This window comes from Hibiscus syriacus, unplaced genomic scaffold, assembly GCF_006381635.1.
Source record: "Hibiscus syriacus cultivar Baekdansim isolate YM2019G1 unplaced genomic scaffold, ASM638163v2 tig00116994_pilon, whole genome shotgun sequence".
NCBI classification, from domain to species: Eukaryota; Viridiplantae; Streptophyta; class Magnoliopsida; order Malvales; family Malvaceae; genus Hibiscus; species Hibiscus syriacus.
In genome coordinates this window covers 120,994-132,839 of record NW_024063510.1, presented here as the reverse complement: position 1 = coordinate 132,839, position 11,846 = coordinate 120,994, and the positions used below count along the sequence as shown (strand labels likewise).

At 37.6% G+C, this 11,846-nt stretch overlaps 1 pseudogene; it reads left to right on the top strand.

Annotated features, from left to right (window-relative positions):
- The first annotated feature begins 397 nt into the window (after nt 1-397).
- On the top strand, nt 398-11,352 carry LOC120193280 (annotated as a pseudogene).
- Nucleotides 11,353-11,846: the final 494 nt, after the last annotated feature.

Genomic DNA, 11,846 nt, shown 5'->3' with positions numbered 1-11,846 from the left:
GCACATGTTCTTTCTGTTTGAGGAGCGTTAATGCTTTTGGAATAGAGACAACTAGTATGGGGCTAGTGGAACGTGAGGTGGAAAGGAGGGCTGCTGTTAGAGAGAATAAGTTTGTTTCTCAGATTTTTTATTATGTTGGGCATAAATCTAGGTTGGCGTTGCACGTGGTGAGCCTCAGGCATTTATTGAGCAGTGGGCGAGGACTCTTTAGTAATAACATGCATGGTGGAATTGGCGTAATCCCAGTAGCCCAACCTGGTTTATCGTGATTGGTAATCAAAGTTTTTGCATTTGTATCGCTTTTAAAAGAATGAAGAAGATTGTGAGGAGACGGAAGTTGAGGCAATTTGACAGTAGGGGTGTGGTTGTTCGCCGCTGATCGGACGGGGATTGTTCAATGAAGCGAGCGCAACGCTTCGCGTGGGTGAGGATTTGGGCGTTGCTTTCTCAGTTTTTGGAAGAGTATGTGACTTTAAGTTTGGAGCACTTTGTGCTCTCAGTTATAGATAGCGGGTGAGTTTTCCGCGTTTAGTAGAATGTTCGTGTAAGGGCAGAGCTAGTATAGATCTATGTCGTTGTTTCGCTATGGCCCGCGATGGATTCGAGTGTTTTGGAGTTGTTCGTAGTCCCGTTCCTTTGCTGTTTGGTTGGCTCTGATAGGGATCAGATCTATGTTTAGTAACCTTTGATAGGCATATGCTCTACTGTCTTTTGTCTCGGTGATTGTTGCATGGTTTTGTTCTTTGTTTTTGGATGTGTGTAGATGTAGTCCTTTCGGGCTGTTCTAGTGGTGTGTTATCGGCTGTTTTTCTTGTAGTTCTTGGGTTATTGTTGGGTTATCGGCTGTTCTAGTGGTATGTTCTATTGTTGGACCTTCTTGTGTTATCGGCTGTTTTTCCTCTACTTAGGATTAGAGAGGTTTTTTAATGAAGTCATTGGGGTGGTGTACTTTGTGAATTCTAATACAAAGTAACCATTTTTCAAAAAAAAAAAAAAAAAAAAAGAGGGCACAACGACTTCTATACAAGATGATGGATTAATGGACTGCTAGATAATTGATGAGCTGGAAATTGAAATGGCTACCCTAAAGACTCACGTTGTCACAAGTGATCGAAGGAATTGAAACAACTTAATAAGTTATCAAAGGTGTTAAAGAGATCTTGAGATGAGACGATTAATGTTATAAGTGTCATACAATTTAATTGGAAGACTTCAGTTTATAAAATATCATTCTTTTCATTGTGTTTTTATTAAAAAATTAAATTTTGTAGGTGGTCAAATTAATCAAAAACTCTTTAAATCTTTTGTGAATGATTGAATAGAATAGATGACAATGATAATAAATTTAAAGTTTAAATCAAAAATATTTTTTAAAAAGAGATTAAAATAAATATTTTAAGTTTTATTTGAAGAGTCTGAATTTTTAAATTTAGAAATTAAATTAAAATTATTTTTTTATTAATGTATATATATATTTTATTAAGCTAAGGAGATTACAAAATAGCATATGTTTTAAATACTCTTAATCATTTAACAATGAATGCTCAATCACCCTAAAAATATTTTTAATGACCTCTAGGAACAACAATGTTTCCTTTAACCACAGTAGTAAGTTGGTTCGTGCTTATAATATATATTTAAAATTAGTGATAAAAAATAAATAAAAATAACCTCAAATATAATTTACCCTAAAAATATTCTCGAATTCTATCCAAATGGCGCGTTTTAACTTCATAACCATGACTGGTAATTCCTTTTTCTAATTCATTATTTTGTAAAAATTGGTTTCTGCTGATCAAATTCTATTATTTAATTGCATATCAATTTTGTTATTCATTTTTTAGGAGTAATGCAAATCAATTAGCTTTTTAGGTAATCAGAGATCCCCAGCAGCAATGGAAATTTTTGGGGGTCAAAGTTGAATTTTTTTTCTTTGTTTTTCAATCATTCTGGAGGTTTTTGATATATGGGTTTTGTAAAATATCATGAGATTTACTTTATAATGATTTTTTTTTAATTTTAAAATCAAGCTAATATCAGTGAAGCAAAAGTGGTAAAAGTAAAATCTATTAAAGGAACCAAACCAGGCACAAATTGGTGGTTCAACCTGACACATTGGCCATCAACCATCAAGTTGTAAGAGAACTAACAAATATAATTACATAGTTATAGAAGACAACTTCACTTCCCAAGAAAGCACCAAGGGAATGAAATGTGATCAACCTAACATTTACTAGTATTGATTGAACCTTAATTAATCAATTGAGCGAAGGATGTGATATTGTTTTGAGATAGGTTCATGGTGTACTTCAACATAATTTCATTTATCTGAATTATGTTTACAGACTACGTGCACAGGAGCAGGAGATGGAAATCGAAGCCCTGGAAGCAATACTTATGGACGAATTCAAAGGTCCATTCTTTCGTTGGGCTTGCCTTTTTCTCTCTGCTAAAATTTCCCGTAACCTCCCGACCTCTAATGATTGTTGCTTTCATATCAGAAATTCATTCTGGTGGGAGTGGGTTGTGATAAGATAGCAGTTGAGCTATCTAGGAAAACAAGAAATGAACTGAAATCTTTGTAATTCTTTATTAACAAGAAGCTGGTCTCTCTTGAGTTAGAGAGCAGCATTTATACAAGCAAGGAGAGAAGCATCAGCTGCTATAACAAACTATTAACAGCTCTAAACAACTTAACTACTTGAAACAACTAGCTTAACAAACTATTCTAGAACTCATACATAGGCACGTGTTCATAACACTAACATTCACCCCGCTTCATTAACTTCTTCAGCATTTGCTTCAACATTAGCTGCTTCATTAACATTCACCCTGCTTTATTAACCTCTTAGTTGTGTTACCAAGAGTTTATGTCTGTGCTTGAGAAACGAAGAAGAGGATAGTGGCTTTGTCAAAACATCCACCACCTGCTCATAAGAAGGAACCTCATTAACCTATAAACGACCACCATCAACCATTTCTCATACAAAAAACAAGTCAAGCTCAACATGCTTGAACTTAGAATGTTGAACAGGATTGGCACAGACCGCAACAGTGCTGGAATTATCACACCACAAGGTAGCTTTACCATGTGAAGCCACACACAACTCCTGAAGCAATAACTCGATCCAAACAATGTCAGCAGCCGCAGAAGCAACACTCATATATTCAGCTTCAGCCGTGGAACGATAAACAACTTGCTGCTTGTGTGAGCTCCAGGAAATTGGATTTCCACCAAAGAAAATGCAGTAGCCAGTCGTGGAGCACCTATCATCAGGATTGGATCCCCAGTCTGCGTCTGCAAAACCAGTCAGAGACATGCGAGAAGATGCTCTAAACCGAAGACCATAATCAGCTGTTCCTTGAAGATAACGTAAAATCCTCTTAACAGCTTGAAAATGGCTATTGCGAGGTGACTGCATGAACTGGCAGACTTTGTTTACTGCAAAAACAATATCTGGTCGAGTGACTACTATGTACTGGAGAGCTCCTACAATACTTCTATATTGGGCTGCATCTTCAATGGGATCACTAGCATCAATTGACAACTTACAATTAGAGACCATGGGAGTAGGAAGGCTCTTGACATCATCAAAACCATGCTTATGCAATAGCTCACGAATATATTTTTGTTGAGTAAAAATAAGACCACTATTATCAGAACGCACCTCAATGCCAAGGAAAAAACTAAGAGAGCCAAGATCTTTTAAAGAAAACCGAGCATGCAACTTTTCAATAACACATTGCACCTCACCTGCCTCACTTCCTGTCACAACGATGTCATCAACATACACTAGCATGTAAAGAACATTGTTAGCAGATTTTCGAACAAACAGAGATGAATCGGATTTAGACAACACAAACTGCTCAAAAACAAGATATTCTCGAAGGCTCTCAAACCATGCCCGAGGAGCTTGTTTCAAGCCATAAATTGCTTTATGTAGCTTGCAAACTAAACTATCACCAGCTTGCACAAACCCAGGAGGCTGAGTCATGTAAACCTTTTCCATCAATGCTCCATTTAAAAAGACGTTATTAATATCTACTTGATGTAACAACCAACCCATTGTCAATGCAAGAGTAAGAATCACTCGTACCGTTACAGGTTTCACAACTGGACTAAAAACCTCATGAAAATCAATCCCTGGTCATTAAATAAACCCTTTTGCAACAAGACGAGCCTTGTACCGAGACATTGAGCCATCAACATTACGTTTCACCTTAAAAATCCATTTGCAGTGGACAGGTACACGATCTTTAGGAAGAGGGACCAGAGACCATGTGTTATTTACAATCAAAGCATCAAACTCTTCATGTGCAGCTTTTTCCAATGAGGAATCTTTATAGCTTCTTTAATGAACTGAGGCTCTTCGTCAAAGTATTGAACATGCAGAACACGTGGTTTTCGAATGCCATCTTTTACCCAGGTAACCATGGAATGCTTGTTATGAATAACCCGAGATGGAAGGTAAACAATAGTCTCGGGTACACGTGCAGGCAAGATTTGTCCATCAGTCTTAGGAGCTGAAAAATCATGTGTAGGCAAAATAATTTGTCCATCATTCTCATGAACTAGAGAATAACGTGGGTTGGTTGTATGAAAAAGATCATGCGTTGAATTCAATGGAGCATGTGTTGAATTAAATTGAGCATTCATTGAATTCAATGGAGCATCACATGTTTATGAAGAGTGCATGAGACCTTCACGTGGGGGTATTTCCACTTAATGGAGCAGGCGTGACATTTGTTATAGGTTCACAAAAATACAAGATTGCATGGGACCTTCACTTGGGCTATTTCCAACTAATGGTGTGGTCCCAACTCTTTGATTATTTACATGTGTTGAAGTAGCTCCGAAATGCGCATGAGCTGGTTCGGTCCTATAAGAATCATCATCGTGCACCACAACGACATGAGATGGTACGGGACCAGTAGAAAGTGAGTTGCTTTCACTCAATGGGACAAACGTTGAACATTGAGGAAAAGGCATGGGACCAGCAGTACAGGGGGCCATTGCACACATTGTTGGAGCTTGCATGGTTGGAGCACGTGTTGATGGATTATGCAATAGTAGAGCACACGTTGATGGAGTAGGGGTTGGTGGAGCACACATTGACGGACCACACATTGTCTGTACAGGAGAGACAAGAGGAATGTTAGTTGTGGAAAATAGAGCATTAGTTGATGAAGCATGTGGTGATGTAACATGCACAGGTGGAGTATACGCTGGTGGAGTATGCATTGGTAGAGCACGCGTTGAATTTAGTGGAGCATGCAATGTCTGTACAGGCAAGACAAGAAGAATAATGCCCGTGGAGACACCATTATCTGGAGCAACACTTGAAACATTACATACTTCATAAGGAAAAACACTTTCATCAAATACAACTTGCCTCGAAATTATTACTCTGCCAGAGTCATCGAGATATTTATATCCCTTATGAGTAGTGTTATATCCTAGAAACACACACTTTTTGACCTGAAATCTAGCTTATGACGATTAAACAAATGCAAGAAAGGATGGCAAGCACAACCAAACACCCTGAGAAAAGAATAATCTGGCAAGACACGATGTAGAGCTTCAAAAGGAGACTTGCCATGCAAAACAGTGTGGGTAATTGATTGATAAGATAAACAACATAAACAAAAGCATAGCTCCAAAATTCCTGAGGTAAAGAAGCCTGAGCTAACATTGTCAATCTTGTTTCAACAATGAGCCTATGCTTCCTCTCAGCCTTACCATTCTGTTCCGAGGTACCAGGGCACGAAAGACGATGTTGCACTCCACTTGTGTAGAACCATTTTCGAAGTGGTTGATACTCCCCACCACCATCAGTCTGTAGTGCTTTAATTTTATATCCAAACTGCACTTCAACAAATTTTGCAAAATCAAGAAAGCACTGAGCCACCTCAGATTTACGTTTCAAGAGATACACCCAGGTATAACGACTACAAACATCAACAAAGGAGACATAATAAAGAAATCCCTCAGTGGAGCATACAGGAGCTGGTCCCTAGACGTCAGAGACAACAAGTTGAAAAGGCTCATTATATTCAGTCAAAGATTTACAAAAGGGCAACTTATGTGATTTCCCTTGCATACAAGCAGAACATACACTCAGTTCATCATTTTTATTCGAAGCAAGATTACATGACTTCAAAACAAGTCGAACTGTATCAAGCGAAGGGTGGCCAAGACGCTGATGCCACAAGTTCAAAGAAGTGGTGGATTTTGAAACATTATTCACCAAGGCAGATGAACCTCGGTTCTTACAAGGCAACAGCTGGTAGAGACCATCATCCGTGAGCCTCCCACGAAGCAGAACCACTTGAGTCTGAGCATCCTTCACAAGACATTCAGAAGGGTGAAATTCTATGAAGACACCATTGTCACGAGTGAACTGAGAAACAGACAACAGCTTTTTCTTTATGTTAGGTACGTGCAACATATTTTGTAAAATTAAAGGCTTCCTATTTAAGCTCAAAAAACCTTGACCAACATGTGTAATTGGAATATCATCACCATTACCCATGAGCAAGGAATTACCACCCGTGTAAAGAGTACCTGATTGGAACACAGACATCATTTGTGACATGATGTGTAGCACCGGTGTCAGGATACCACAAGGAGGCAGTCGATGCTGAAGAACTGGACTAAGTGTTCGTTGGAATAGTGGACACATATGCTGCTGAAATGGGTGTAAAAAAAGAGGACGATGTACCATGAGGACCATAAGAGGCATTAGAGGCAAATCCAGGAGAGAAGCCAGGAAAGGAGTAATATCCAGGAGGATACGGGGAAAGAAAGTAAACTGGAGTGGGAACAAAGTTTGAACGAGAGGGCATGGAGGCTATGGTGTGAGCATAGGGTTGTCCACCAGATTTTACATATTTAACAGAGTTCACAGCATCAGTGGACTTCGAGCCATTCTCAGTCAACAATTCAGACCCAGACACGCCAGTGTAGTCTCTATCAAAACGATGGTAACATGTTTGGACCACATGTCCAAACCGGCCACACAACTGGCATTGAAGACGATTATTATTATGCCCACGGCCTTTACCACGATAGGAGTTCGACTGACCATGAGACAAATGACCCTGTGATGACCCAGTATTAGCATCCTGAGTTCCACAAGAATCAGTTTCAACAGCATCACCTTCCCGAGAGTGAAGAACAAGATTTGTAGAAATGCCTTCACTCAAGAACACCTTTTGTCGAGCCTCGCAGTCTAACAACATTTCAGTAAGAACATCAAGAGAAAAATTTTCTCGTGATGCAATTGCAATAATGGATTCAAACTCCATTGTAAGTCCAACTAACACAACATTAACATGTTCTTGCCCAATAACCACACTACTCGAAGCATTTAGCAAGTCATAAATGGATTTGACCTTAGCAAGATACTCCCTAATCGTCAAACCAGTCTTTCGTTGGGAATGAAGATTATGTCAGAGAGAAGAAATCTTAGCACTGGAGCGTGCACCAAACAGACGAGATATAGTGTTCCAGATTGACATCGCTATTGTAAGCCCAGTCAAGGAAGGTAGAACCTCTGTACTCACAGTAGTTAAAAGACAGGAAGCAAGCAGTTTATCCTGCTGGCGATGAGCTACAAATACTGGATTCTCTTCAAGTTGTCCAGATGCATTAGTAATGAACTCATTTGGTGTAATAGAATCGGCCGAGATGAACCTCAACAACCCATAGCCATCAATTATCAAAGCCACTTGATGCTTCCTAAGATGATATGTGGATTCAGTGAGTTTAACAGTATCATGCTTTGGTATGTGTTGAATGCCAAACATACCTTGAGAAGTTCCCGGAGTCAGGGAAGAAGTATTCGGAGACACATCCTAGGGATCAACTGTCAAATCAACCATGATGCCAAGAATACGCGATTTAGAACCTAATCTCGTGCAGCTACTGAAATGAAGAAGAAACAGCGGAAGAAACACACCCAGGTATTGGCGAAAGATACCATGATAAGATAGCAATTGAGCTATCTAGGAAAACAAGAAATGAACTGAAATCTTTGTAATTCTTTATTAACAAGAAGCTTATCTCTCTTGAGTTAGAGAGCAGCATTTATACAAGCAAGGAGAGAAGCATCAGCTGCTATAACAAACTATTAACAGTTCTAAACAACTTAACTACTTGTAACAACTAGCTTAACAAACTATTCTAGAACTCATGCATAGGCACTTGTTCATAACACTAACAGGTTGAACACTCCAAATAGGTGCTTCCAAATAATATTATCTTCTCAGGTGTGTTTTCTCCCAGAAATAATGTTTCTCCATTTTCATTATGTGATTGGCCTTTCCTTATAAGCCACTGATTCTCGTTTTTCATGGTGGTCCTACAATGTCATGAAGTAGTACAAGTAGAGTTGTTTTTGGTGTCATAATGCTCATCTAAATGTTTAGCGTTTTTGGCTTTGGTTTAATTTGCTACTGTTTGGACATCATTATTCATTCTTCACGACTCTTATGCTTTGACAACTAATTTTCCTTTCACTAATTCGCTTGTTTTGTGTTTTGTTTTGTATTTGACAGGATCATGATGCAGATCAGTCAACTACAAAACCAGGTTATACTTTTTATGCATCAAACAAATTGTAGCATATCATATTAATGTGCAGCAACATTTATAGGATGACAAAAAATAAATTTATAACGTCAAGTTTGATTCAATTTGTTTAATTTTGGGAATTCTTTTTGCTGCCCTTAGTTTCATGATTGTCTGTTTCTTTGAGAACATAAGCTGTTTCTTCTTTTGCAGTTCTTCTGGGTTTGATTTTCTCGCATACTGAAAAATATCCAGATGAGCCTTCCCTTCTTAATGTAAAAAAGTCAGTTTGTTCGTTCAGTGCAACCCACCAATATGCATGACACTATCTAGCAAGATATTTTTCACAGTCCCCTGCTTTCTCAAATCATCTGAGAAGCAAATATTTCCCCCTGTTTGAATATAATTTATCTTTTCCTTGATGAGAAGGATGAAATAGCTTTTAATCAAATGGGTCTTCCATAAACATGTGTAGAAGATTATGAATCTTAGCCATCAGGTTGGAACTTTTTCATCCTCCCACCATTCCATTTACCCGACCTAGCATTAGAAAAATCTTAATCCTTTGTGACACAATTGGTGTTTTTAACATTTATATTTCAAGCAAGTTGGAGACTACCATTTTGTGCAAGTTTCTTGCTGATTTTTTTATCAGTTAATGGGATTTTACATTGAATGTCTGGGTTCTTGTTTGGAAGATCTTTGCGCCTTATGATCTCCTTCTTCCTAATGGGCTGTTTTAAGTAACCTGATATTATCATTTCCTTTTTCCAGTATACGTGGAGTGCACACCAGTGACCTGAAAATTTTTGAAGGAGAAACTTGAACAAGAGGTAACCAATCAGGGATTTATATTTTATCATATTACTGGAGTCTGGAGTTTATCTATTTATGCTTAGTAAAGCTTTCAGGAATTGTTCTTCCACAAGATCAGGTTTTGCTCTTAGTAGAGTTAACATCACGATTTTCCCCAGCTCCTGTCACCACACAGTACACGGTAAAAATGTAAATTCTCCTGATCGGAAGTGTTGGACTGAGAATATCAAATTTGCCAAATCGTTAGCTATTTGAACTGTCTCACATCCATTAATTGGCTGAGTGGTCAAGGATGCTCTTGTTGTTCCACTTTGTGTGAGTTTGAATCTCTGCATTTGTCTTGAAAATGTAAATGTAATACTCTCTACTTAATGAAAAAAAAAATGATCTTCCTTCATAGTGGAAGGTTGCAGTAAAAAGTGTTAATTTTTAGTTGGCATGCTGATTAGCATCTTTTTCTTATATGTAAAATGGTTATACAGCTTAAGCTATCCAGGTTGTACATATTCTCACTTGATTTTGTACTTTACAGGCATCTGAAAATCTTGGAATGGCTATGATTTACACTTTGGTTACATCAGCCAAGGAATGGCTATCTGAAAAATATGGGGAAGATGCGGATGCTGACAATCCAAAGAAGAAGAATCAACAAAAGATGAGGTCTGGACATTTACTATGTGGTTTAAAGTTCCTCTAATCTTGTAGTCTGATGTTTATTAGATGTATAACTTTTATTTTTGAGTAATCTTTTATTAAATTCTTTTGGCATTCGTATACAGTTTCCAACTGCCATGCAATTAGATGTTTTAGTAAATATAACTTTTATTTTTGAGTAATCTTTTAGCAAATTCTTTTGGCATTCGTATACAGTTTCTACCTGCCATGCAATGTTTGTATTTAATGCGCATGGATACATAGTTCTTTAGAAGAATTACTTGCATGCCTTAATACAACAGCTTAGACTAATAGAGTTATTGTTGTCTTCGGTCTAAGGTACTCCAATGCCTGCTATAGTTGCCAGGGTGTTTTCGGGTTATGCGTACCTGAGAGCAAGGATAGATTTCAAATTTATGCTGCAAACACATAACTACGATAGCTTGTTCCCAAGAAACTTTTGTCATTAATGGGTCTCTTATCTGAGCATTAATCAGAGGCATGAAAGATATGGAGTTGTTATTTTAAATGCTTGGTACTAGAAAAGAAGAGGTTCAAATCTCCTGGCTTGCAGTGTTATCAGTGTGTCAAATGAATCTCAGCCAACATCGGCTAGAATGTTGGAAAAATTGACTGAATTTAGGACTAGTTTATGCTTTCAGGAATGAATTTAGGAAAGAAAGTGCTAAGATTCCAAAGATATACTATGCTGGTTTGCTCTACAACCAGAGTTTTGGACAATTTATATTTATATAATATTAGTGTTCGCAGATCACGAATTTGAGAATAGAATATATAATTGTGAAACCACTGTTAATTCTATGGATTGGTTATATCTTTCCCTCGAATCTGCGACTTGATGATCCTAGTCAGTAAATTTATGTTAGTCTATTTAACGTAATTTTGCCAAGGGGTTTAGTTGGTTTAATAGACTCCTTTCTGTGTTGAAAGCAATCATGAATCAAGGGAGATTGAATGCATTTTTTGAGATGATATGTGATATGGTTGGAATATGCCCTATCTGCAGAAAGGTGCAGCTCATGTTAATGAAGAATCCGAGGAGGAAGACGAGGAAGATATCGATTTTGATGATGATGATTTTGAAGGTGATTCCATTGGCAAGCAATCATGTAATTGGCATTTGATAGTGCCAAGAACACTCATTAAATGGTTTCATAGGTTCGTTGGCAAAACGAATAAAGGAATTTTTTTTATCACATTGGTTTATTGCAGATGATGAAGACATGCTTGAACACTACCTTGCCGAGAAGTCCGATTTGTCTGCACACTCTTCGAAGAGAGTTGCCTAAAAGAAAGTCTTACGGTTCGAGAGTTAAACATGTTTTATCTATAGGTGATGAACTTGCCGTCATTTAAATTTTAAGTGTAGTGACCAGGAAGGCATCGAGTGAAGGAAATGAATTTATGTTGCAACATTATATTTCTGTTTCCAGTGTAAAGATTCACTAGTTTTGCATATTACAGCTTGAAGGGTACTGATATGACAAAAGCAAGAATGCCTTTCTGATATTGTAAAGACCCATCTTGATAAAATGCACTAAATTTAATGTCAAAATCCAAACAATGCCTTAACATTTCTTCCCCGATAACTGTGTATACATTAAACGACTAACCATTCAGTGCAGTCCACATTCACCTCTAAGGAGTTCCTATCACCCTTCTTTTCAAATTGGACAATCTGATTAGAGTGCAAGCTATCCATAATCAGTTTGATATAATGAACTCAAATATTGATGTGTCACCATAAGATAAATATCAAGTCATTATTAAAAAAAAATTTAAA